This window comes from Cricetulus griseus, chromosome 2 (genome assembly GCF_003668045.3).
Source record: "Cricetulus griseus strain 17A/GY chromosome 2, alternate assembly CriGri-PICRH-1.0, whole genome shotgun sequence".
Taxonomy (NCBI): domain Eukaryota; kingdom Metazoa; phylum Chordata; class Mammalia; order Rodentia; family Cricetidae; genus Cricetulus; species Cricetulus griseus.
Window position 1 is genome coordinate 261,877,755 of NC_048595.1, and position 27,730 is coordinate 261,905,484.

Here is a 27,730-nt window from a genome sequence, read left to right on the forward strand (position 1 = left end):
GTTGGGACCTGAACTGTGTTGTTTTGTGCAGGATAGTAAGGAGATAGGGCTATGGCAGTGAGTACTTGTGGGGGTTCTTGCTCCTCAGAAGCCCACAGTCTAGTGGAGGAGATGACAGTAATAAACAATAGTTAACATTTATTGAGTATTCACCGTGTGTCATGTTCTACTTAAGTTCTAATGTGAACAATAATGATATGAGCCAATGTCTCTGATAATCACCATTTTATAGAAGGAAAATTACAAGTTTCAGTAATTCTTGAGTAACTAATCTAAAACCACAATTCTAAGGGAAGAGTCAGGATCAGGTTCAAGTATTGTAGCTACAGAATCCTTGCTCTATGACACTAGGTGAAGGAAGAGATACTTGGGAGTGAGGATTGGTTAGCTGAGTTTTGTTGGATGTCCACTGTACAGAAAAAAAGATCTGAATAAAAGTGACTACACAAACTATTTGGAATGCTGCATCTAGTTGAAGACTCGATGGGGGCAGTGGCGAGGTGGACAGAGAGCTAAGACAGCTGAAGGAAAAATGGAAAAGGTGTTTTTCGAGTACCCATCCTGAGTGCATAGAGGAGTTACAAGTAGAGCCCTTCCAGAGAATTGTTTGCAGAAGCTGAGAAGAACACATGACGGTCTGAACGGGAATGGTTTAGTAGAGATGGAGTGAGAAAGATTGAGAAAGCGCAGAGCAATCACTGAGATGTGGAGACCAGTAAGGCAGCAGGAGCGTTGCTTCATTGTGGCCACTGAACATTTATGCAGGTGACTGGATGGGTGGCTCTAGAACTAGGGATGAGGACTGAGATTCAAATATAAATTTGCTAATAACAAATTGCAAAATACTTGAAGCCATGGATATATATCCCTTGGGGAGAATATGCCAATAGAATAGATGTGGCCAAGATGAGCCCTACAATGGAAATAGGGGTGCAGGCCCTCAGTGGAGGAGATCCCAGCTATGGGTCAGGCCAGGGGGCTTAGTAGTAGCTGGGGCCATAGAGTTGACCAGATAGAGGATGAAAAGTGCCATTGGATTTAGCATGGGGAATTTGGGAACTTGAGCAGAGAACCATCCAGATACCAGAGAGGTAGCAGCAGTCTTGGCATCTGCCTCACTACAGACAAGTGCAGCAGTCAGACATGTAATCACCAGGAATCCGCTTGTAGAGTTTTTCAAGGTTGCAGGTCATGGAACCTAGAATCTTAAGGATCATGTAGTTCAGCATGCTAATTTAACTTGAGGAAAAATGAAATCCAGAGAGACTTGGTGCCCTATTCAAAGTGTTTGTATGTGTGTGTGCTTATTGAAAAATATATTTGAAAAGGAATAAGATCGGACACAGGATAGGTTATTAAATGTGGTATATTTATCAAGAAGGAATACACACATGAGGAGCCGATAATCAGATTGGCACTCCGAGAAGCTCAATCCCAGATGCCTCCAAGAGCTGGCGTGAACCCCTCGCTAGAGAACACCTCCTCTCCTCTTTATCCTACCTCTCTACGTTCCTGTGACCACGCCCAAATGGGCGTGGTCAGCTGTACAGGTATCCAGGGTCTCTCCCTACATGTATTGTGTGTATATTAGGAAAATTTGAGTGTTTAGAAAGAGATTTAATAGAAGACTTAGTCTCAGATCAAGAAGTGTTAGGAAAGGTAGGAGATTTGTTTATACGGTGTGGTTGAAACAGCATTTTTAGTGAGTTCTTCAGAAACGCAGACTCTTCTTTATCCTGAGAACAGAAACATAAAGGCATTCAGAAACGCAGACTCTTCTTTATCCTGAGAACAGAAACATAAAGGCATTCCAGCGTCAACCCTGTAAAAGGGTTTCTTTGTTTCAGTCAGAACTGCAACCTATTTACCCTTCAGCCCCTCCACTTGGACTTTACAATGTATCCTGATTTTGCAAAGGAAAAAGAAACTACAAAGTAGGAAAAAAACATGCATTTGATTTCTGAAAAGAAAAAAAAAGTTGGGTTATTTAGAGAAATATGATCATCTTCGAGAGTTTGTAGTCAAGCAAATCCAATTTTTCGCTCTTAAAACAGCCTAAGTAGCCTCAACAACATTATCTAGATGGGCTTCGGTGACATGCAGTATAGACAGCTTAGGGATAAGTGACACTCTGGACTTGATTAGGATGCAGTAATCCTAGAAGGATATAAATTGAACTGGATTTATGGCCTAATAAAAACGTGGGAAGAAAAGCTTACTGACTCATGAAACTTTAACAGTGTTTGCTAGACTCGGAGTTGTGACATTAGGATGAAAACGCTTCTGTTGGTCCCCACCTGGTTCCACAGGGCTGCTCTGTACCTCCCACGGGATGGGAGGCCACCTAGGTCCTTCTTGGGTCCATCTAGGAAGTACAGATTACTTTCTGCATTAGTATACCCACAATCTAAGCAACACTATGCTGTATTGGGAATGTAGATATTGAGCATCTATTTCCTGTAAACTTTTGTGAAAAAAAAATCTACAGTATCAAAAAGGCTTAGCTTATTGCTTATTCATATTCCAAAAGTTTTTCCTAAGGAGTACATATTTTGGTCCTGTATTCCCCTCACCATTTTTGTTGGTAATAAAAAAATGTACACAGCTTCTCACAGCTACTCATTCTTGTCTGAATATTCTAGACCGATAACACCAGCCTTTTATTGAACCCTGGAGGCCTGTGTTTGCCATTCTACATACAGTAATTTTTTTTTTAATCACTACGACTCCATGTGACAGGGACACTATTATTATCCCTGTTAGTCACATGGGGAGATTGAGGCTCAAAGCTGTGAGGTCACTTGCTAGTGTCACACAACTAATAGCTAGTGAGGCCCGGCCTGGGTGCTTCCTGCTTCTGAAGGCTGTTATATCTCTTTCCTTTTGCTCTGCAGTTACTATGTCATGTGCTAGGGGACAGACAGGCACCTTTACTACACTGTGAAAACTTCACTCCTGATGTAGCCACTGAGGACTCCCCTCCTGAGAAGCCCTCCCTCACCCCTCCCTCAGAGCTCTCACAGTGCTTGCTTACACCTTCTGTCACCCTCACCACAGCCTGACTCATGTAGTAGAGGGCGTCAGATGGGTGGGGGAGCACTGGACTTTTACAGTGCCATGTAAAGCCTTGGCAAATCAGGGCTGAATAGAGCTGATTAGTCAGGGTGGCACACAACACTATGCCATGACATGATTAGCCACACTTAAAAAACAAAACAAACAACCCGTCCCCTCCCCCCCAAAAAAAAACTAAAGCATAGAGGTTATGTGATTTTTTTTTTTTTTTTTTTTTTTTTTTTTTTTTTTTTTTTTTTGTCAAGGCTGGTAAGTGGCAGAGCTGGGGATCTGAACCCAGGTGGTCTGGATCCAACGTCTGTGTTCTTTCCTTTTGTTCTGCCTCTCTCAAGAGATTGTGATCCATGGGGGAGAGTCTGTACCTAACAGCTCCCTGCCAGCACTACACAGCTTCTGTATTGTGAGCATCAGTCCCTTTATTCTTCCAGCCCCCTTGCAGAACAGCAAACAGGTAATAAAACCAAGTTTTACTTCCTAAGAAAAGAACACTATGTCAGTGATTGCAGAGTACCCAGGCCCTGCTGGAATGAATGTTCCCAGGCCATTTTCTGATTGCAATAGGACAGCCAGGGTAGACTGCTTTGAAATCTCTGTAGCTGGGAGGAGTGATGGGAATAAAGGAGGAGGAGCTTCCAGAAGGCAGGGAGTATAGAGCCCCAGCTATGGTGGTGGGAACAGGTAGGAATTGTTAGAAATGATCCCCCAGCCAGAGTCGGGGGAGCCTAGGCCTCTGTCACAAGAAGACCTCTTAACTTGGCATTTTAAAGGTCTCCAAGTCTCTGCTCCTTTTGAATGTGCAGTGGGATTTTATCTGGTGAATTCAGCCTCTTTATTTTGTTCAGATCTTCCATCTTTGAGGAACCCCAAAATAGCAGGCTTTTTAGAAGTTGTGTAAGGAGTCCATCTGCTTTGTATTGAAAAGTAGGGCTTTAACAGAAAATTTAAAATGAGCCTGTTCTCCTTTCCCACAACAAAGTCCAGGAAACTTTCCCCAGTCCTCCTTTTAATCCCAGAAAAAGTGATTTGGTCTGTATGTCTGTGACAACCTGTCCAGTGTAAACTCCAGTGAGAGGCAAAAGTGCCAGGAAGTTCCTTCATTTCCACACCTGTCAAAAGTCATAACATTTTCAAATCTTGCTACTAGTAAAATTTGATTTTTGTTTCAATTTTATTATAATTTCAGCATGTGAGTAACATAAGAATGTTTTTTTAAAAGTGTTCACAGTTTCTCTGGTTATTCTCTCAGTTTGGAGGGTGTCACTTTGATCTAGTTTATTTTCTAACCCAGAAATGCAAACACAGCATTTTACTGTTTTCAGATCCAGGCCCCAGAGCTGGCTTATCAGCAGACTCTTAACATTTTGTCATTCTTATCGCTTATCATCGTCTCTTCCCTGACAGTGTCGCTCTGTGCCAGTTCATTGTACACCTCGATTGGGTCCTCCTTCTTGGAATATGCATCCTTCTGCCTCTGGCTTGAAGAGAACATTTGCTTCACTCCTGTCCTTCTGGATTAGGAGGGGAGGCACTGGTCCCTGTCAGCAAGAGCTGGTATTGCTGCTGGTTCCTCCTGTGTGCTAACAACCCACTGAGTAGGAGGTGAAAGTCCACATTCCTGAGCATGACCTTCAAAGCCTCCAGTTCTTCAGTTAAGCCTGGCTTACCTCACTACTTAGCAAAGATGTCTGTCCACCTGCTATATCTTTAGCATTGATCACATTTTCTTCCTTTTGTTCCCCTTTCCTAGATCCCTAGTCTTCCCTTTCACTTAGAGTTCTTCCCGTTTGTCAAGACCCAGCCAGACTCCCAGTCTCTTCATTTTCTTACATTAAGCATTTATGTCTCTCAGTAGCTTCTTGATGTACGATGCCTTATGTTACTAGCTAGAAACTGATAGGAGAAATCCAAGGTTCAAACAATTTTATGACTTGCCCAAGTTAATACTCCCGCTCCTCATTTAGCTAGGACCAGCTCTCAGTTCCTAAAGTCCTTAGGTGGGAGTCATGTCTTCTCAAGAAATTGTTGGTCCTTTTCCTGTGCCAGCATGTTGTTTGCTGCTCCACCTTTTGGTCTGTCCACGTTCGGTTTGTAGTAGTGTTACTCCCAAGTGGAAGGTCAATAGATGTTTCTTTAGATGGGCCCGGAGCAAGGTCTGGGGTGCAGCTGATTTCCTGGACGGAATGTTATAGGCTGGCGTCTTCCTGAGCATTGAGCTTCTGGGTGTTCTGTTGGCAGAAGATGCATTCCCTATGACTATGGTGTAGATTTAGCGATTGTCCTAGACTGCTCATGGTCTATCATATGATGAGAACGGAATGTGTTTAAAGAACTCTGTTCAGAGGCCAGGCAGTGGCGGTGCACGCCTTTAATCCCAGCACTCGGGAGGCAGAGGCAGGCGGATCTCTGTGAGTTTGAGGCCAACCTGGTCTACAGAGTGAGTTCCAGGCCAGGCTCCAAAGCAATACAGGGAAACCCTGTCTCGAAAAAAACCAAAACAAAACAAAAAAAGAACTCCATTCAGAAGTTTTAGCTCTTTGCTGAAAATTTCAGGTGGTCAGGAACATAGTTGGGTCTTGGCCCTCTGCCATTACGTTTTTCATCAACATAATTTTCAATGGGAGACAGGGAGATAAGACATGGGGGAGAGGTTACCATACTGCAGAGTGCTGTGCAGGACCAAGGAAAATATACAGAATGGTTCTGCAGCTGGAGGAGGCTGGCAGCATATGGTAGTCAATGGTGAACGAGAAGAGGGCTGTCTTGGGTACACATGTTGTGCCCTGCAGTCTCTGAGGGAGAGAAAGCAGGGCCTCAACCACCTGTCCATTTCTGGGCTTCACGTTGACTGAGTGCCTCAGCTGTACAGAAGGCAGCTTTGTCTGTGGGAGTACCTTCTGTACGTGTCATCATCTGAAGAATCCCTTTATCAGGGGAGGAGGGGGGTTATACCAGATTTCAGGTCCTACAAAGTAAAGATTTCACAGTGTAGTTCAGCTTTAGCCTTTCTTTGTGTGTGTGTGTGTGTGTGTGTGTGTCTTTGAAAGGAATGGTAGGAAATGAGCTTTTTATAAACTGTTTTCCATGGTTACAGGAGGGACCTGTCTAGTCATTTTTTAACAAAAGACACAACAGCACAATGGGCGGTGTTTGTCAGGCATTCATTAAGAGTCTTCTGAACCACCTGTGAGCCGCACTGGGGTTCCTCATTAATGGCCTCCCCTACCTAGCCCTCACCTGAACACCGGTTCATGTTCCTGGGGGTGGGGGTGGAAAGAACATTCTCTGTGGATGTAGAGCAGCTGCACAGGCAAAAGGGAGTGTGCCCAGTGTTCTCTGCTGTTTGGAATGCCATTGTGGTCTTTGGGAAGTGGGGGTAGGGTGTTCTGCTTGATTTAACCTTGCACAGTCTAGGATCTAAAATGTTCCTTCCCCCTGCCTTCAGTGTGGGAAGTCACACACTGCTTTGGCGAGATGGACTTTACCCTTTGCTGGCATCTAATGTCACTACTTGATTTATTTACCCAGTTTGTTCATGTTCAGCCACTTTTGTTCATGCCATTGCCAATACTGTTTTGGTGGCAATAGTCTAAACAATTAAATTCAACTGCAGCAGGCTGTGCACTTGTGCTTGCTGGTTACAGTGTTCTTGCATGCCGTTAGTAATATTTCCTGATGGAGATGTGTCGTAAGAAAACTTTCCTCATGTGGGCAGTGCCTTCGGATCCTTCTTGCTCCTGGATCCTCAGAGTCAGTTTAGAATCCACATTCTGTTTTCAGGTAATAATCTGGATTCTGTGTTCCATCTTCTTAGGTGAAAATTCTGTGATCCTCTTTCTTACTGAAAGAGGATTAGAAGCATAGAGAGTGGGGCACACCTCTGCCTTTTCCTAATGATGACTGGTTTGTCATCATTTTCTTGTTTTCAGATAGCTGGAGTTGGAGACAGACAGTTCCTTAGAGGATGAGTTACTCTATGGAAGCCAGTGAGGGTGCCTGGGAGAATCTAAGAATGTGGTAAAAGGAACACAGCCAGGTGCTCTGTAATGTGCTGTAGTGTATTAATCTATCCATCCCAGTCTATCCATTAATCTATCCATCCCAGTCTACCATTCCAGTTTACCCTTTCCAGTGTATCCATTAATCTACCCATTCCAGTGCATCCATAAAGTTATCCATCCCAATCTATTATTAATCTATCCATTCCAATATATCCATAGTTATTCATTCCAGTCTATCCATAAAGTTATCCATCCCAATCTATCCATTAATCTCTCCATTCTAGTCTATCCATCAGTCTGTCCATTAATCTACCCATTCCAATCTATCCATTCATCTGTCCATTCCAACCTATCCATTAATCTATCCATTCCAGTCATCTATCCATTAAGCTGTCCATTCCTGTCAACCCAGGAAATGGATAGATCACAGCTCATTTCTTCCAAGTATGATCCAGACAGACTTGATGCTTGTAAGATTGCAGTCCTACTCATTACCCAACTGTGCTCCCACTCAGACTATGCCAGGGGGAAAAGTCCAGCACACGGAAGTGACTGAGGTCCCAGTCTTCAACGTCTAAGGCAAGCAAGCCTGCCTGCCTTCCCTGTTCCTCATCTCTCCCCTCTGAGAGCAGTTCTCTTTTCATTGGATGAAATACCTTGGTCTTTATCCTTAGACCTGAGGAGGAAGCCTGTATGCTCTTCCAAAGAGTCCATCTGGGCTTCTTATTGCCCTTTCTCCTTTACTGAGGGTGATGTCGGTGAGGGAGGAAGACGTGGACTAATGGACAGAAGAGGACTTGGAGAGCCTAGAAAAAGTCCGAAGAACACTCATCTTGAGGATAACTTATGACTAGATGGATCATAGTATCTGGATTGGCACTCCACTGGAACCTGGAGGTTTTAATGGTTCCCCTCAGAGCAGTTTTGTGACTTTGATTGGGAGTGCTTCTGACTTTGGAATGGGAAAGCTGGCCTTGTGGTTACCTAGAGTTAAGTATTGACTTGATTAGTTAAGCAGGCAGGATGTTCTAAGAAACAGAAGAAAACATCAGTTACATCAACTGAAAGTAGAGCTCAAGGATGGTTATAAGTTTGAATTGGGATTGATGAGCAAGGGCCGGTAGCTGAGGCATTAACCTAGTAGTTATCTTGGAAGAGCGACAAAGGTGAAGAGGCTTTCAAATAAGGAAACTCAGGGAGGTAGAAGGTTCCAGCTAGATGCTGATGCAAGGGTGGCTCTTTGTTAAATGAATTTCTACTCCACAGTAGAACCTGTGGAGAGTAAGGACACTAGATGTAAAGAAGTTGAGAACAGGAAACCATTGGCCTTTATTGCCTCTGGGTCAAACATTTATTAATACTTTGAAAGAAGGATGAATGTATGTGTTGCTTTTGTCCTTAATGAGTATTCTGGGACCCGGAGACGTCGCATCATGAGCAGTTGGCTTAATGGGAGTCGAATTTTCAATGGATGCTCAGTTTTATTTCGATTTCTCCCTATTCCTGCTGCCCTGGGACTCTCCCCAATCGAAACCTAAGGATCCTTTTACTTTAAGGGGAGGACAGAACATAGCCAAGGACAAGAGTACTTTGCTTAGCTGATGATGTTCAATCATGCCGTTCAAGTGTGTTTCAGAGACCAGAGTTAGCCCACGCCTTCATTTAAGAAGCAGATTTTGTTAGAAGGAAATAATTGTGGTCCCATGGAACCAAACCCCAGAAGGCTAGGCATGTGTATGTGAGCTCACAAAGGGAGTTTGCAGGACAGTTCCCCTACAAATGGAAAGGAGCAGTGTTTGTCTAGGTTAGTGAGAGGTGCTTACAGAGGCTAGGAGAAGTCTGCTTAAGGGATGGGTGGCCACTGTGACCCAATGCCCCATCCTTGGATTTGTCTAAGGGTCATTCAGACGTTTGTAGCTCCAGATTAGTGGAACAACCCCTGCAGGCAGAAGACATGTGTTCCTTGTTACCTGTGTGGAACTTTGGGAAGAAACCACCTGGAAGTGTGCCCTGCTGTAGGCACATTTAGGCAGAACCCCTACTGGTTCCCCAAAGCTTGCACATGGCATAGGGAAGAATCCTGAGAGTCAGTCCTACTTACTCGCTGAGTAGGTGTAGAGTTGCTGAGAATTCTGGGGCTTGAGTGGAGGGTTGAGAGATGGAAGTATTCCAGTCTCACCTCTGGAGGTTGGCTGAGATCGTGGCTGCAGATACTGCCAAACTCTAATGAGGAGTTGACCAGTGTGTCAGCAGACCCAAGAGTCCACACCCAAGGACAGAAGGAGGAACTACCTTGTAGGGGGTCATCGGCACTTGGTCCAAACCCCTCCTCCTCACTGTCCTCTTTCCCTGGAGGAGGAGTGGAAAGAAGAGGAGTGGCTTTGAGAGGTATTTAGAGCTGAGTTTAATTGACTAATTGCCCGAAGCACCCACAGTCTTAACTCCTATGAGGCTGTAGCAAGATTATATTTTTCTGTCCTAAGTAGAAATGTAATGCTAATAATTAAGTTGAATCCAGCCATTGAGAAATAAAGTAGCACATTTTAAAATACATGGTTGAGTGTGTACCTCAAGCCAGAGAGCAGTTAGGCTATAGTTTTACTTTGAGGTAGGGAAGAGAATTCTGCTCTTAAAGAACATTCATTTGAGGAAGTCATGGCTTAGGATACCTGTATCAGGCTTGCTGTGAGTGGAGAAATGAAATGTACCCTTAAGGCTGGAGCTGTATACTTGGAACCACAGGGTGTAGTGAGAGGGTTGGTTCTCCAGGCCTAGCTGCTGAGGGTTCTCCCCAGTGCTGTGGAAGGAGGGACCTCAGGTCAGGGAAACATGTTTAGAAGTTCAAGCCTTTCTTAGACTTGTCCTGATGTTGGATGCTAGAGGAGAAATTTTACTATGTGTTCCTCTCATTCAGTATTTTAAAAGAAATGAGGAGAATGCTAGAATGATGTCCCTAAACACAAGGGGAGATGCCCTTCATTTTTATTCAATCCCCATGTACTAAATAAAGCATCCGTTATGCAGGGATTCATTTCCAAGTATAATTCATAAGTACTTTCCAGAGCTCAAATGAGAGGGAGAAAAACTCTTTTTAATTACATCTCACTTCTCAATGACATTCATATAAGGATGATGCTGCATTTAGGAAGATGTGTTTGAAAATCCTTGTGTTCTGAAATACCTAGTAATTTTTGAAAGGAACTTTCTAGGTCTGTTTTAAAAGCATGCGCTGGTTGGAGGTGTGGAGGGAGCTGCCTGATGGGACAATACTTGTGGATCTTCCTGCCAGAAAATTAAATTGCTGTGACACTCTGAGCTAATCTCAAACCATAAATAAATATATCTCATATTTTCCCTTGTCTGTCAGTGAGAGCCAGGAGAAACAGAGATGGAGTACCGTGAGTTAATTGAAAAGAGTCACTAAATACAATTCCAGAACAGAAATACACACACACACACACACACACACACACACACACGCACACAACGTATGTTTTAGTTGGCAAGTTAAAAAATTGCATTTGTGATATAGTTCTATTTAAGTCTAAATAAAATAATATTTCTAAGACTTATAGACATATGTATATACACTAGAGAAACAGTCACTTACCCTGAGTATTTGTGCATCAGCAGGAATGTAGAATGGTATTTTCTACCACTCAAGTCAGTTTTTAGTACTCATGTCACTGGTATTTCTTTTTTGTTAAATGAAGAATGAGTTGTTCTTAATTTTCTCATAAAGGTATTGCAGTCTCTTCAGAATTACATTTATGATTAGTACTTGAAATGGATTCTGGTTAGCAGCGCTTACGTATACACCACAGCATTTCTACTTGAGAGAGTGACTCTTTCTGCAGGTGCCGATTCCCTGGTAGTATGCTAAGAGTGAATTCTACTGAATGGAAACTCTTCCCAGACATTTTTTTCCCGATAACGAAATGTGTAAACATTTTTGCCTAATAGTTCACAGCTCTTTCCTCCTCATTTTAGAATTGCTACCTCAAACAAATACCTACAATTCACAATTTAGCAAATTAAGTTATTCTGTGGTCCTCTTGAATGCTTTGTCTTGGATGATAGAGGACCACAATCTTTCTACTTCACTCCATTCTAGTGCCGAGTGTAAACCGTTAAAGCCAGGAGCTCTGTCAGAAGCTTGTCACGTGGCAGGATAGTCCCACATATCCCAGACAGCTTCAGAATTGAATCTTGGAGGCTCTTAATGCTCCTTGGCTCGTGTGCTCAGTTTCCTCTTTTGCTTTCACTGGGATAAGCTCCATCATCTTCTGATAACTACAGTCGATCTCAGCCTTAAGAACCGAATCCGTTCGATGCTCTGTTCATTGCTTTCTTCAGAGATTTCCAACTGGTTTGGAACAAAGTACACTTAACTTGAGAGGACTTGTCAATCACAGTGTTAATGGTGCATATATTGAGTTAGTGTGGTGTCTCCTTTGTGTGCCACACAGCTGATAGGAGGAGGCAAAAGAGCAAGGGTGTGTTCCTGAGAAGGGTCTCTGGCATCTAACAAAAGAATCTGTCAATCAGCTTTTCTAATGTGATCTGCCAATTTCTACACACTTTGTGTTTAGTAGGTTTTAGCCACTTGCTTGAATGCAGTTATGAATTATGTGTGTCATCCCGAAATTTAAGTAAGTAACTCTGTGATCTATAATGATCTGAAAATGAAGAGCATAGTTTTCACTGGTTGGTGGTGGTGCACGCCTTTAATCCCAGCACTAGTGAGGCAGAGGCAGGCGGATCCCTGTGAGTTTGAGACCAGCCTGGTCTACAAGAGCTAGTTCCAAGACAGTCTCTAAAGTCACAGAGAAACCCTGTCTCGAGAAACAAAACAAACAAACAAGAAGAGCATGGAGCATGGCTTTCAACATCACCAAATTTACACTTCTGTCATTGGCGCAGAAAGTCATTTTGTTTCCTGTGTAAAACTTGTTACCAGTACAGTGGCATTAACAAGCACAGACAGTTCACCTGTGACACATGAAACTTCCAGAAGGTTTATTTTGGTTCCGTGAAATAGATGGGCACTCCCAGTATTTAGATTGACTGTCTTTAAAATGCACAATACTATTAGTATAAACCTGGACTCCCTTAACTGTTGATAAAGACATTTCCTCTGGTAAAGGTAATGCATTAAAAAGCTTTCCCGTCACATCACACACCTGTATACACACAGAAACAAGCATAACCAATTTAGAACAGGTCATTTGCTTTAAGAGAACAATGTTTGCTGCAGTGTTAGATAGTGAATCTCCTCAGGCACATGGTGAGGCTGTTGGCATCTGAAGTAGTATAGATTTGTGATGTGTGACTTTAGCTGAGATATTACACTTTATCCATAGTAAATATCAAGATGCATTTTGTGCTAATTCACACTTATTTCCAATTTTTGTGAAAAACAAGATTTGGGGATGGGCGTGTAGCTCAGTAGTAGAGTTTGCCTAGCATTAGAAAGAAAATCAGAAATGCAGTACTTAATTCTCAAAGGTAAACTTGCATTTTCTTTTTCTTTTGCCTCACTGTGGCCAGAGAAGATATTGGAAGATTAAAAAAAGCATAACCATTCAGTAAATGGTAGAAGTGCTGTAATGAGAGAGGTCAGTTCTCAAAGTTCCATAGTAGGTCTGTTTCCTGCAGATACTTAATGTACACTGTTTATGGTCTGTGTTCCTCTGAATGCGTCTCAGGCTCAGTGTGGTCACAGCACAGTGACATCCTGTGACAGGAGCAGCTTGTGTCACTGCTAGTTGAGACTGGATGGAGTTAGCTGACCTGCATTTCTCTTGTCCATGGGACTTTTGTGAGCTCGTGGTGAACAGCCCGATGTTATCATTGAAAGGAAGGTATCACTTGGGCCATGATTGGAAAGAACAAGAATGAGATGGGTTGTCACTGCTGAAGTAAAATTCCCTTCACTGTGCCAGTTGTCTCACTGGTGGGCAGTTGTGTATCAGAAGTGTGTGAGCACAATAAGATCACAAAGCTCAGGTCCGGTGGCTTCTCGCTGTAACAGGTGGGTTTTGAAGTGAAGCAGCATGGGTAAATGGTTACCCTGAGTGACAGACGAACCCACACTTCACAGCCTCCCTAGTCAGATGTTCACTTCCCACCTGCTCTGTGCCTTGCTCTGTCACTGACTACTCTCCCACAGCCCCATTCTGCCTTTTTCTACTCTCCGACACTCAGTGTTACTTCCACAAGAGCAGAGTATACCTTTTGTTGTTGTTGTTTTGAGATAGTGTTTCTCTGTGTAGCTTTGGAGCCTGTCCTGGAACTCACTTTATAGTCCAGGCTGGCCTTGAACTCACAGGGATCTGCCTGCCACTGCCTCCTGAGCACTGGGATTAAAGGCGTGTGCCACCACCACCCTGCTCAGAGTAACCTTTAAAGCCTGTCATCGTCTTCCATGACAGGATGTAGACTGGCTCTCTGTGCCCCTCTGACACATATCTGTTTCTTTGTTAGTGTAACTAACATATGGCTTTTGCTGAGTGTGCCTGTGTTCACGTATTTATGCTTATACATTATCTATGACGCCCACAGTACGTTTTAAACACACAGATTCATGCTTTTAGATACAGCAATTTTACACAAAATCTGAGATTTCTAGCTTCTCTTGGGAGGAGGACCCCAGAATATATAGTGAAACTAAACTGAAAAATGGGGGAAACAAATTGAGACGGAAGCTCACTCTGTATTCCAGGTTGGCGCAGAACTCAGGAGCCTCCTGCCTCTACTCCTGAAGTGCTGGGATTACAAGTGTGCACCATCATTCTTGGTTCCTGTACATTGTTTTAATGTAGTAAGCTTGACTTGAAAGTAGAAGGAAAAAACTGAAGGCAATTTCCTTATTTTGTACCTATGGTTGTAAGGAAGTTCAGGTCCCCATCTCCAGATTTCACATGTTGTTTCTGTCTTTGAAGATAGCTAAGAGAGCAGGATGTAGCTGGACCATCCTAAGGCGATTCATCCCTCCGCTCCTGCCGTCTTCCAGTTCTTTTGGAATAAAGTGTGAACTAAAGGGAGCTGATAGTTTGCAGTGGCAGTAGATGACAGACTTTGTTTTAAGCACATGTGGCCTATATAGCTTGGGAGGGTGCTCCTCTGGGAGCTGGGGGGTGTGGCATGTGAAAGCTGCTGGGGACATAGGACACTAGGTGGAGGATACTTTGAAGTTGCAATTTTGAGACTGTGCCTTTGAACAACTGTTTTCTGTTGCTTCCTTTTTTTAAGCATGCCACTGTTCAGTTTTATCACGAATGCTTTTCCAAGGACAGTAAATGGTTCTACACACTATGACATCGTTTCCATAGTAACTAATGCATTTTAGCGAAGAGAGACAGTGATAGAAGTAGGCTAAAAGGGACAGATACAGAACTGGCACAGTGTAAAATGTAGGGCAGTGTGTGTTGTAGTAAAGATCTTTTTTTCCCCGTGTGTGTGTGTGTGTGTGTGTGTGTGTGTGTGTGTGTGTGTGTGTGTGTGTTTCCTGACCTGTTCAGGAAAACCGGTGTGACTAGCTCTTGACATATTAAATCACTAATTCAGTTTTTGCTGTACCCAGCACAATCTGGTATTTTGCTGACACGGTTCCTTTGGTCAGTACTTGGGTTTTCGTGTGTGCTTGCTTTAATGTGGCCACCATTTAACATACAGGCCTCATGCTCGCTTCACTCCTCTTCTCTGGCTTCCAGCCCTGCTTTCTGCCCGTTTTTTTGCAATTCCTCTTGAGCTGGTTGTCTACACTGCCTGCCTCCACACTGCATTTGTTAGCAGAGCCTCCCAGGCAGACTTGTTCTCTCCACACTGATCCCAGAATACCAGTTGGCCACACTCGTCCTCTGAGGATTTAGAAGCCAATGCGCACATGTCTGCTTTCAAATGCTTCCACTAAGCACCTGGTCCTGTGTGTGTTGATCCCTAAAATCTGGGATTGTGTCGCTCTGCTACCTGCTAGTGAGTGTATCTGGGTTATTTTGGTATATGACTATACAAGCCTCCTTAATGCTCTTAATAAATCTCCATGGATGAGCAGGTGTCACTCAAATTCCTGCCTAACGGAAGAGAAACTGAGGCAAAGTCCTTGTGACGTAGACATTATGTTTTTTAATACATAGAATCATAAACATGGCAGTTTTACATAAAAACTGAAATTTAAAAACTATCTAATGAGAGCATTCTACCCTGGCAAGACAGGGTATGACTGGCCCCTTTGGGAAGGGGCCGAATTCTTTCGCTCATCCCAGCCTCATCTCACCTGCCTGGCCCTGTGGGTTTTAGTCTGTAACCCTTGCTGCACCGACACACCCAATCACAGAGCACATAAATAGCAGGGCTGGAGATAGAACTTTGTTTCCCAGCCAGTAGCTTTCTCCCTGGCTATGGACCAACTTTCCTATTTTAGAGTGTACTTGTTAGGTCAGTGGTGAGAGGCATCATTAGATAGTATAGACAACATTTTGCTCCTTCCTGACTGAAACTCACTCTATACCTCCATACTTGATGGTATTTGAGTACTTTGGTCTTACTTGATCAACTTTTTCTACTGGTTCCCTTGGTCAGAAAACGTGTGTGCTTCATGTGCTGTGATGTGCAGCATGAAGGTGTTAGCAATAAATGTTATATTTGCATGTCCACAGGAAAACTGTCTGGAAAGAAAAATACTCCAGTATAACATGGTGTGTGTGTGTGTGTGTGTGTGTGTGTGTGTGTGTCCTCAGGTGTCATCACAGAAATGCTGATCACTCCCTTTTCACTAGCTTGTTACTCCCGAAAGAGACTAGGTTACCTGGACAGTGAGCCACAGGTGTTGTCTTTCTCTGCCTAGCCAGCAATGGGATTGCAAGTATGGCCACCAGATCCAACTGTTTCTTCAGTCTGGGTTCTGGGGATTAAACTCAGGTCCCTGTGCTTACAAGGGAAATACTTCACCAACTAAGCCATCTCCCAGCCCTCGACTTTTGTATTTCACAAAATTTCCAGAGGGTATAAATTATCTTTTTAATGGGGCATAGTGATATTACTTATATAAATAAATAACACACGACCACACACAGCATTGGCTGAACCCTTTGTCCTATTCCAAGCATGAGAGACTCAAGGCATTCCCTGGCCACTTTTGCCTCCATGACAAACTAGGCTCTTTCCCTTTGATGCCACTGTGCCAGATCACTATGCTCCGACTTTGTCACTGCCCCGGGTCACCATTTAGATGTACACCTAATCACTGTGTCTGGACTGGGATGGGGAAGTCAGGAGATCAGGAGAGGAGGCAGCAGTTGGCATCAGGTTTAACCTTGTGTATCTAGCAGTCTAGGAGAAGGAGCTAGGCTGGGGCCAGGATGAATGGTTAGAGGAAAGTCATTTTTCCTAGGGAAATGGGGTGCTGAAGAAAAGCCTGCAATAAAGGGCCTTGTCTGAGCTGGGACTTGTCTCTGGGGCCTGATCCAGCTGTTAGGTACACAGGCAATCAAGGCCACAAACGTGGATGATTCCAGACACTGCGTGCCTGTCTGCAGCTGCACAGGCCTTGGGGAACCCACTGTGAAAGTGGGCCTGTCCTGGTCCCCCGGCAGGGAGCCAGGGCCACCCTGCACTGGAGAGCATTGAGGAGCTTGTGTGTATTCTGTCTGTGCCTCGGCTTTCTGTGGGATTACAGCAGAGTCTGGCCCTGCCTGGTCTTGTTTTGTGCTTTGGATGCTAAGAATAACCGAAGGAACACTTGTCCTCGTTGACAGGCTTGATGTGGAAGTTGCTATCAAATGGCTGTTTTATTCTTTGTTGCCACTGACATCATACCACATACAGCTCTGAGGTCCCACTTTAGTTGTGACTGAATAGAGCTGTGATCACTGGAGCAGAAAGAAGCCATTCAGATATGACTGTGTGTCCAGTAATGTTTAGATGGCTTTGGCAGGTCAATGAATATTTTAAACCTTTTGCAAGTAGTGAAAAGGTTGAAAGTGGAATGAAGAAGACACTATGACAGGGGAAGAGCATACCTCCTTTTTCTCTCAGTCTCCCATTTTAAAATAACCTAAATAAAGTTTCAAGTCTTGAATTTCTCCTGGCTCTTAAATCTCCTTCATCACATATAAGATATGACTATGGCAATAATTGAGTGAATTTCAGTAAGTCAGTCGTGTGTGTGTGTGTGTGTGTGTGTGTGTGTGTGTGTGTGTGTGTGTGTGAGAGAGAGAGAGAGAGAGAGAGAGAGAGAGAGAGAGAGAGAGAGAGAGAGAGAGAACATGAAGAGGCCAGAGAATGTTGGGTGTCTTCCTCTATCACTTTCCACTTTTTTTTGATACAGGATCTCTTACTTGAGTGTTTCTGTTATCCTGGGCAGGTAGTATAGACTACATTTTGCTCCTTCAGTGCTGGGATTACAGGCAGCTGGCCATGCCTGGCCTTCATGTGTGCTTGGGATTTGACTACAGGTCTTCTTACTTTACATGGTATCTTTATCTTTTTAGCCTCCTTGATCGCCTTTTTATTATTTATTTTATTTTTATTACTCACATGTTTTAGAGCATAGTGTTGAGTTTACTCACCTTTTTTTTTAATGAAAAGAATCACCAAAAATAATTTCATGAAAAAGAAGCAGAATTTCTCAGTAGTATGTGTGTCATATATTTTAAAATAAACCCTCAGGATTAAATTTACAGAGGTAAGTTGTTTTCCAGTTAATTATAGGTTGAGTTTGCAGGGTGCATGTTCTCTGTATGCTTTGCTCTCCTCATCCAACACACACACACACACACACACACACACACACACACACCACACACCACACACACACCACTCAGGAAGAAGTTAGTTTCTTAGTCACTGTCACTGCCCCGTTCACCACTGCCAGCATCTATGTGCTTCAGGCACAGTCTAGCAAAAAAAAAAAAAAAAAAAAAAAAAAAAAAACAATGATAAAGTGTAGTAAGAGCACTGAGAGGTGGTGGCATATGCCTTTAATCACAGCAATCAGGAGGCAAATCTCCCTAAATTCAAGGCCAACCTGGTCTACAGAGCGAGTTCCAGGTCAGCCAGAGCTATACAGAGAGACCCTACCTCAAAAAAAAAAAAGAAGTGTAGTAAGAGCACGTCAGAGGGGAACGTTAGTTCTACATGGAAGTGTGGGCAAAGAAAAACTCGAAGATGATTGCAAACTGATTAATAGAAAATTATACTTATCCCACAAGCTGGGTGAGATGTGAATGACAGTGCTCGGCCCAGTGCTAAGTAAAGCCCGCGGGCTGCCTCTCTTTCTGTGCTGCCTCCTGGGACAGGGGAGATGGAGAACAGAACTCTATGGTGCAGATGTGTGCTCCTTACTAGGCTTCTCAGCCTGGCCTACACCTTCTCTTATAGCCTGGTCTCCCCCTCAGTTTCTCACCTTCTGTCCTCCACCCTGCTATCAGCCTCTCAACTCTGGAGAATTCCCAAGCCATTGCCATTACTGCGTTCCTTCCGCTCTGCACTGCTAACTCTGTGGGTGCCTGTTGCAAGGTTCAGGTGTGGTGTCCCTGAGCACTTGGAAACTCCAGGTCAGCAAAAGCTAGAAGATGGCTATGTCAAGAGACTTCAAAGTTGATAATTCTTGGTATTCATTTGGTTACTATTTATTTGTGTTGTATTTTTTTGCTGTGTAATTTTTTTAAATTTTAGAAACAATCTTTATTTTATTTTTTCTGATTTTTTATTTGAATTAGAAACAAGATTGTTTTACATGTTAATCCCAGTTCCTTCTCCCTCCCCTCCTCCCCTACTACTCCCCCCCCCCCCCACTAAAACCCTACCTATCATATATCCTTTCTGCTCCCCAGGGAGGGTGAGGCCTTCCATAGAGGGTCATCAGAGTCTATCATATCCTTTGGGATAGGGCCTAGGTCCACCCCTGTGTGTCTTGGCTCAGGGAGTATCCCTCCATGTGGAATGGGCTCCCAAAGTCCGCACCTATGCTAGGGATAAGTACTGAACTACTACAGGAGGTCCCATTGATTTCCTCACTGAAACCCATATTCATGGTGTCTGGATCAGTCCCATGCTGGTATCCCAGCTATCAGTCTGAGGACCGAGAGATCCCCATTGTTCAGGCCAGCTGTTTCTGTGTGTTTCACCAGCCTGGTCTGGGCGAAACAATCTTATTTTACACATCAATCCCCCTATTCCCTGGCCCTCCCATCCTCCCATGCCCCCTACAGACCCCCCAACCCACCCCCACCCACTCCACAAGGATATCGAGGCCTTCCATTGGGGACCATCAAAGTCTGTCATATCATTTGGGGTACTAGTTTTTAAAGATAGGATCTCATGTAGCCCATGCTGGCCTCCAATTCACCAAGAAGCCAAGGGTGAGCTTAAACTCTCTATGCTCCTACCTGTTCTCCGAAGTGCTGGAGTTAAAAGCTTGTGCCACCACACCAGATCTTGGTTTCATTGTTACAGTTATGTATTACACCCCCCACCCCCCACTCCCCACCTCCCCTCCCCATCTAGGATCAGGCTTTTCCATGAGAGCTTCAGGGTCACATTAGTTATGCCTGTGATCTAAAACATCAGGACTACTACAGCAAAGAAAAAAAGGCAGAGTCTAGCCTACTGTCTCAAAACCCAGGAGCAGATACAGAGATACAGAGTAACTATTGTGTGAACAAGTACAGCTTCATTAGTTACTCTGTCATTGCGGATTTCTTAGATACATATGCCTATCTATCTACATGCACACACGGAGTTGGGGAGATTTTTCTTGCATTAAGCCTAGAAACCTAAAACTTGGATTTCTTACAGTCAGACATGAATACAGTTAAATCAGGATGGTATCTCGGTCTTCTAATGATCTTAGAAAAGCAGGTGATTTTTAATTAAAATGTTTCCATTGTACTTACACAGTATAGCTACTTTATATATTCTAACTTTCAAAAATGTAGTTTTGAAGAAAAAAAAATATGTGGTTTTGGAGGCAAATGCCCCTCTTCATTCCAGATGGGGCTGCCTTGTAAGTTTCTCTTCTATGTTTGTTTTTATCCGTCTATGTTCTCTTTGAAACAAGATAGCTGATGATGTCTAAAACTATGCCAAGCTGTCTTGCTTGGGAGGTTTTGAAGTCAACACTGTGGCATGCTCCTTTGGGTTTATGGCTGTAGATTCATAGAATCTTTGTTAGTTAACTCCATCTATTAAATAAGCCTGAAAAAGGAATTGGATGGTGCTGTATGTATACATGGATGGATGGATGAGACTGTGTGGTAGTGAGCCAGCAGTTCCAGCTCCAAATGGGCTTTCGGTTTTCCTGTTGGTACCAGTTGCTGGAGTGTTGTGCAGGGAAAGCGTATATCTTCACAGTCTGGTATAGATTGGACATCTGGTGTTGTGTAATTTTGGGGAGAGAGAGAGAGAGAGAGAGAGCTCTTGAAATGCTCTATATCAGAGTAAGGAATCATTCCCTTGAAAATAGAACTCTTCGATGTGACCTTTAAGTTAAACCAGCAGGCCTGACCTCCGTGGACGTGTTCTGGAAGAAGCCAGAGTTTCACGTATATGTTACCTTTAGTCTGATGTTCTTGTTGCCCTGAATTACCCTTCTCTGGTTATCAGGAGTCATGTTAAAGTTCCTGGGCAGAAAGTCACAGTGTCACACAGCTTGGTGGTATCAATCCCCAGTGGGTTAGCCACCAGAGAGGTCATAGACTGTGGTACCTTCATGGTTTGGGAAGGACAACCTGGCTCAGGAGTCACAGAGATGGACCTCCATGGCATGTCTCCTGCTTGTCTGCACCGAGTTCATGATTTCAGTGCCCACCTGCAGAGGACAGCGTATGAGTTTCTAATTCTCTTCCCTGTGGTCACCTCCCCTCCCACCCCACTTTGAGTCATCTTTGATTAAGAAACAGTGATGCTCCTTTTAATTGTGCACCTTTTCAGACAGCATAGAAATTCTGTTTTTTATACATGGGGGGAGGGGATGCTTTTGGTGGGAATAGTAATTTACTGTGGGGATGTTTTAAACCATGGACCAGGAAGAAAGATGGTAAGAACCACACAGCAAAAGCCTGAGAGCCACAACTAACATAGAAAAAAGAAGTTTCTGCTCCTTCCCACCTCAGGTTCCTCAACTCAGACTTCACGTGTTCAATCTTTCAACCTTCTTTATTGCTCTTTTAAGACATTTTACTAAAACAGAACTTTTATTCATATTGCTAAAGGTAGGTAATAGCCACACCCCATAATACTGGCAGGTCATAGGTAGTTACACAAGCTGGAGGTTTCCTGTGTCACCCTCAAAGTTCTAAGGGGAATGTGAAGTGGGCACGGCCATCACCAGAATCAGCACGTAGGCTTGCAGGGTGCAGGCACCAGGTCCTGAGGGCATCTTGGGGCTAGTATGCCACAGTCTGGTTGGTAGAGGCTGAGTTAGCGGACCTGCAGAAAGAAGATCTGGCCATTGCACAGAGCTGTCTTGGAGCAGGTTTTGTGGCCATGTCTGCAGTCTCAGTGTATGGGGGGCTGAGTGGAAGGATCTGGAGTTGAGTGCAAGCTTAGACAACAGAGTGAGACGTTGTCTCGAGAAGGAAAAAAAAAAAAAAAAAAAAAAAGATGGCCTGGTTTGACAAAGATAGGCAAATTGAGGCAAATTTGGGCTGAGACCTGAAGAGAGATTTGTTTTTGTTTTTGTTTTCATTTGAATGAGGGTCTCACTGTAGCCAGACTGGTGGTTGACCCAGACTGACCACTGGATTCAGCCTCCTGATGCTTCGATGGCAGGTGTGAGCCATCTTACTGAGCTGAAATACTCATTCCCCATGTACACCAATCATGGATGACTTACAGAGACCCTGAGGAGGGATGCCTGTGTGCTTGATTGTATCGTTCTATAGTCACCACTTCTATCCTTTAACCTTCCTGTCCCTAGACATTGAGTTCTTATGCTCCCTTCCTTTGGTGGCAGATGTTGCAGTTATAGGCAGGTGTCTGTGGTAACTGTAGCAATTATGTGAATGAAGAAAATTTGTGGGCAGTTTGTCCTCCACAAATGGAAACTGTGGTGGTGCCTTGTGATGGGTCACATACAGAAAATGTTTGGCTCTGTGTTAATGTGTACCTTTCTTTTTCTTCTGCAGTGTTTGGAAAGAACAGGATGCTGATCTAGACGTGGAAAAAGTAAGTTGACAAGTACTGTGGGAAGGCAAATGCCTCAGGAATTAGAAAGCATTTCTCAGTGGAAACCTATAATTGCATTTGAATCCATAGTGTTGTTTTATTTTATTTTATATGTATTTATTTTGGGACATGGTCTCAGATAGCCCATGGTGGCCTCAAACTCACTGTGTACCTGAGGATGACCTTGAACTCATCCCAAATGCTGGGATTACACACATGCCCCAGTAAGCTCTATAGATTTTTAAGATGGAAATTGACTTGGAGATAAAGTATGCATACAAAACATAAAGAAAATCCTAGTTCAGTTTGGACAATGATAAAACCAGATGTTTTAGCTCCAATTTAGGTCTCCTTTCCTTAAGTAAAATGGAACAGCTGTGGTCCAGCTGTGTGTTGTCCAGCTTTTCCAGGATGGGCAGTGCTCTCTCTTTAGCCTAGTAAGGGCCCTCCCTGTTAGTCCATTCCATTACCTTTTCCTTCACATGCAAATGGCTAATGCTTACGATGGCCTAGTTGTACCTTTAAATTATGGTTACTGTGTAATAGGTCATTCTTTCATTCAGTTAACTTTTGTATGTGTGTGCCCACTGGATGTTAGATATTATGCTGAACTCAGTTAAGGCAAAAAAAGGATGTGACAGGGACTTGTTTAGCTAATTACATCACCCTGTGATGGAACTAGAGCCGTTCTGGAAGCCTAGAAAGGGCGAGCTATTCAGAAAGCAGTTGGTAGGCTGTGTGAACAACCAGTCCTTCAGTCTTTCTACAAGTGTGGCTGGATCCTTTCTGAATTCTCTTCTCTCTTGAATGGATGTAAGTCATACTCGAAACTCTTTGGGAGTCCATTTCTGCCCAGCCACATTGCCTGGCGTGTAATTTCCATCAGATCTCAGTTCACTCCTCACCCCCTTGGCCCCTTGGGCTGCCACTTCGTCGTCATTGTCAGAAGTGATCTAGAATTAGATCTCATTTTGAATATCAGTGCAGGGGAAGAACCTAAAGCCCCTTTGAATTTGGGTACCATGTTTTCGTTTTAAGTTAAGGAAATAAATTATCTGGGGGCTGGAGAGATGGCTCAGAGGTCCTGAGTTCAATTCCCGGCAACCACATGGTGGCTCAGAACCATCCGTTATGAGATCTGGTGCCCTCTTCTAGTGTGCAGATGTACACGGAAGCAGAATGTTGCATACATAGTAAATAAATAAATAAAATCTTTTTTATAATTTTTTTATTTGAATTAGAAACAAGATTGATTCACATGACAATCCCAGTTCTCTTCTCCCTCCCGTCAATAAATAAAATCTTAAAAAGTTATTTAGATTATGATTCGTAACAGTAGCAAAGTTATAGTTATAAAGTAGCAATGGAATGATGTTATGGTTGGGGTCACCACACCATGAGGAACTGTTTCAGCATGAGGTCACAGTATTAGGAAGTTTGAGAACAACTGATCTAGAGAAATCCTTGAAACACTTCTTACGGAGGCCTCTGGCTGATGCAGAATTTACTTGTATGGTCTACTTCATTCATGAACTTTTCAGCTCATACACACACGAGAGCCTTGGGGAAATAAAGGGCTCTAGTTGAGACAGGACAGAGGACGCCTTTGAACATCTCTGTGCACTTATGGAAGGTCAGTACACTGTGACCTTCATCAGTCAGGCCAGGCCCCCAGTAGCCTGGGACCTTTGGGTGCCCGAAGATACTCTTGCCCAGGAGATGTGGTATTATCCAGACTGTGAGCTTTCCCTGCTCACTCAATTCAGGCAGAGTGAGTCAGGAGGGGCTTGACCCTGTGGGTAGTAACTACAGTAAAGTTACCTGAGGTCCTTTATCCCAGGCAGACAATAGGACCTAGTTAGTGGGGCTACGTGAAGGGTGAAAGAGTTAACCCTTGTTTCAGTTCTTTGAACGTTCTGTAAGACCTTAGACTAATTATTCTTCTTGTAACATCATTTTTTCGCACCACTAAAGTGGTCCCATAGTGTTGTGCATCTTTCATTGCAGCACTTAGGAGGCAGAGGCAGAAGCAGATGGATCTCTGTGAGTTCTAGGCCAAGCAGGAGGATTACGTGGTGAGGCACTGAACATGCACACACCCTCTCTCTCCCTCCCTTCCCTCTTCACCCTACCCTCCCAAAACAAAAAGAGTTGTTCCTTTTTCAGAACTAAAATTATCCATGTATTAAATTTAGAAACACAAATCAATGTATTTTTAACCTTTTATGTAGATATTGTACCAAAATGGGCAAAGGGCTACTAGGGAGAGGGAATCCTGGAGGGCTAGGCTTTGCTGGCTACCTATGCAGGGACATGGCCAGCAGTGAAAGTGGCCAGCAGTGTCGTGAGAGGGTCTGACTAACTGTCCTGTGGGCGTCTCCACATAGTGGGGACTACAGAAGAGGGGTGCTGAGTAACAGAAAGGAAATACTTCTAGCTGCCACTAAAGGGCTCTGCCTGTACCCTCAGTCAGGCACCTAATCACTTGAAAATCGCTTAATACATCCCAGGAGTTTACCCTTTGTAAACCCTTAATTCAGAATCTTTTCCAGTCACTGTTAGAGGGCGGTTGAGCTCAGTGTACCGGCTCTTCCTGTTGCCATTGTTTATCCATGCCACGTCAGTCTGGTACAGGAGTTCCTCCATTGTATAAACAACTGATTGCTGATAACCGCATGAGCAGAGAAAAGCCATTGACATCATAGTTTTTGTCTGTAAAATGGATATTTTGGTTTCTTCTAGTTGTGGGTTTTCTGTGAAGACAGAACTCTGTATGGGCTGTGAACTTTATTTGAAATGCTGAAGCTCACACATAAGTCAGCAGCAGTTCTGAATTACTTGATGTCAGTAGGTGATTGAATGGTGTGCTTTGTGCATGTTATACGTACCTAGTAGTGTATACCCATGGGGACATGGCCCCCACTGTGGTTCCAGGTACTGTGGTTGTAAGGATAAATCTTTCTGCCAGCCTCCCGAGTTCCGCCCTCCACCATGTTAAGGTCCCAAGTAACACACAGAGATTTATATTAGGTACAATGCTGCTGGCCAATGACTAGGATTTCTTACTTGCTATCTCTGTCTTAATTATCAACCATAATTGTTAATCTATATATTTTATAAAGACTTATCTGATCGAGGATGCCAGTGGCATGCGTCCTCTCTTGTCGGGATCACATGGCGGCTCTCCCTCTACTACATTTCCCAGAATCCCCCTCAACTCCCAGTCCCATCTATTTTACTGCCCTGTTGGCCAACAGTGCTTTATTCATCAACCAATAAGAATCATATACACAGAAGGATGTCCCCCACCATTGGTTATATCAGGAATTTCAGCGAAGTGTATCCATCTTTTTCCATAGTGCACTTCACCTTGGAATGGATACAATATTTAAGTCAATGTAGCTGTGCTCCTTCTTCCAGAACACTTTATGAGTAAGTTGTAAAGAAGCAGTGCCATTTTTAAAAGAGCCATCCCATGACACCCCCACCCAAGTTTATGGCTGATCGCTATGGATGTTTTCAAACCTGCCATTGCAGTTGTGCAGTTATTGTAGGAGCTGTGTTCCTTGTTGAACTGCAGGCTTTTGTCAAGCCAGAATCATGATATGTGCTAACCTTAATGCCCAGGCCATAGTAGACCCTTCAAAAATGTTAGCTTCAGGCACAAATGAATGAATGACAGCCAGATGAAAGGGTAACAAGAGCCAATAGAAGCCATTTGGTGTGTGGTGAAATGTTGAAAGCAATCCTATGGTACATTCTGGAGACAATGGCTTCTCTTTCCATCTAGGGCTTTGATTTGTGGAAATCAGGCTTGTTGATAGCATTAGATGGAGATGGGATGATCATTCTTTGGCTTTCTCTCCAGAAGTACCAAGTCAAGCAGACAAATGAATAGCTAATTCTTAAGAATAATGTATCAGAGCAAATCCAGAGATAAAAGAAGTCTCAAGAGCACATTGAAAATATCAGAGTACTTTTATTGTTTGCACTTGATTCTTCTAGCAGTCTGGGGAGGCTCTTCTGAGTGTGGATTCTATACATTTACTACTTTAAGTACAGAAAATGTGTCTTCTGAGAACGAAACTAAATGCATTTTTTGTCTAAAAAGTTGATTAAATCAATTCATTCTGTTTAGTAACTTAAAACCTGATTTAAGTGATGTGATAAAAATAACACCCACTTCAATCATAGCCACTTTCCAGGTATCAGGTTAATTTCCTGGATGGCCTTTGTCTCTGAAGTTTGTTTCCAGCCCCTTCTATGACAGTGATGCCCATGCCACTTTCGTATCTCAGGAAGGTCAAGAATTCTGTGCTGTCCTTCCAGCCATTCACCGCAGCTAGAAAGTGGCACTTGAGACCACAAGGACTGCTGCTTATGTGACAGGCACTGTGGCTTTCCAAAACAAGAGTACCCTTCAAAAGCCTGCAGGAGCATTACTTCCCTTGATCCTGGTGAGACACGTTGGTCTGCACATCCAGAGCTACTCTGTTTTCAATATTTCTTTGTTTTCATCTTAACTCCCAAGGGAAATGAAAAACAGACAAACAAAAACCTGGGTTTTTATAGTGGAACTACTTGTCTTGTGGGAAAAGAAATAATCTAGTTCCAAATAGTTAAGTTTTTTAAATTAGAGACTATGTGTGAAGTCATGCTAGTTTGAAGCCATGCATGTGTGATTGCTGCACAGCTGGTCCAGGGGTGAAAGGCTAACACGTCTTTCTTCAGTTTAGCATAGGATTTCCTGAACTCTGATACTCATCAGTGCCCATGTGGATCATCCAGAGGCTTCACAATGCTAATTTTAGGGTGGCATGCAGGTCTGCCTCCAGTCCCAATGGGCATGGTTTGGGGTGTACTACCCCTCTATGTATGTGGTTGTTGTTGTAGGGAGGTGAGAGAGAGAAGAGGAACTCCAGCATAGTCCCCAGCCTTCTGAGGAAGCTATTACTTCCTGGATAGAGTATGTGGACCACATGCTTGTCCTGCCTACACATTGGTGGGGATTGGAGAGGGAAGGTCCTGTGTGCAGGTGTACCACGTCCTTTAGCCTTCTGACACATGTGTCTAGGACTGTGTGGTACAGGGGACTGTAGGAGGCAGATTTGCTTATATACTCTCTGCCTCTGACCCCACCTTCACAGGTGGCTTGACCCATTCTTCTAGCAGTAGGAGTATGGACAGATCCTGCCTCCATGTGTCCCCCCAATCCCACCCCAGGATCACATTTCACACAGCTAACCCTCCTCCTGACTAGGGGAAGGAGAATGGCTTTGAGTTGGGGGCAAGGGGTACAGTAAGTTTTGAATGAAGGAGCATGCATAGAGCTGTTTTAGACTCAGAGGCAATCTTTTTTAGTTCAAAAATGGTAGTTATGCATCACCCATAATAACCAACCAACTTTCTATTACATAAATCTTTGGATTGTAAAAGTGCTACTGTCTAAGAAGAAAAAACATACCCTCTGCCAGCACAAACTTTCC

The 27,730-nt window shown here is 43.6% G+C and overlaps 1 protein-coding gene across 3 annotated transcripts in view; it reads left to right on the top strand.

Moving 5' to 3' along the window:
• Fyn (FYN proto-oncogene, Src family tyrosine kinase) overlaps positions 1 to 27,730 on the top strand; it is a 194,215-nt gene that overhangs the window by 3,617 nt on the left and 162,868 nt on the right. For all 3 annotated transcript variants that reach the window (XM_027402156.2, XM_027402157.2, XM_027402155.2), the window contains exon 2: positions 22,205 to 22,244. The gene's annotated coding sequence lies outside the window, so the exon portion shown is untranslated. The remainder of the gene's footprint in view (positions 1 to 22,204; positions 22,245 to 27,730) is intronic.